A 511-nucleotide genomic window follows, 5' to 3' on the forward strand; every position below is an offset into this window, starting at 1 on the left:
CCAGCCCCCTCTCACAGCACTGACTGCTCGTATATCCTTTTCCAAGTCTCTTCTGTCCATGTGTCATCTCTTCTCTTGTGCTACGAAGAGGTAGATGCAGGAGAGCGAGCTGTGGAAAATACACCTCTACTGCAGCAGGAAGAGGTGTGACGCTTTCTCTTCAGTTGAGGTGAGAAGACAGGCAGAGGGGAAGGAGAAGACACCACCCCTGTTTCAGGAATCACTGGGATTATTCCTGGGAGCCCTTTTTAGAGACCAGGACCCTCCGAGAGCCACCACTGACCACAGCAGCTAACATCATTGCAGAAGTGGTCTTTCTAAATGCAAGTCTTCCTAATGACTTGTCCCTGGGGAAATGCTCATATAGCAGGTTTCCATCCCTTCTTTTGAGCATATATTTCTATGGATGAGGTGCTCCAGGTCCATAAAAAGGGACAGTCCTTTGTGGATGAAGGATCTACCAGTGGAGGTCATTGATGAGCCGGAGACCTTGCTAAGCCACAAATTTCCT

This window comes from Pygoscelis adeliae, unplaced genomic scaffold, assembly GCF_000699105.1.
Source record: "Pygoscelis adeliae isolate BGI_AS28 unplaced genomic scaffold, ASM69910v1 Scaffold399, whole genome shotgun sequence".
NCBI classification, from domain to species: domain Eukaryota; kingdom Metazoa; phylum Chordata; class Aves; order Sphenisciformes; family Spheniscidae; genus Pygoscelis; species Pygoscelis adeliae.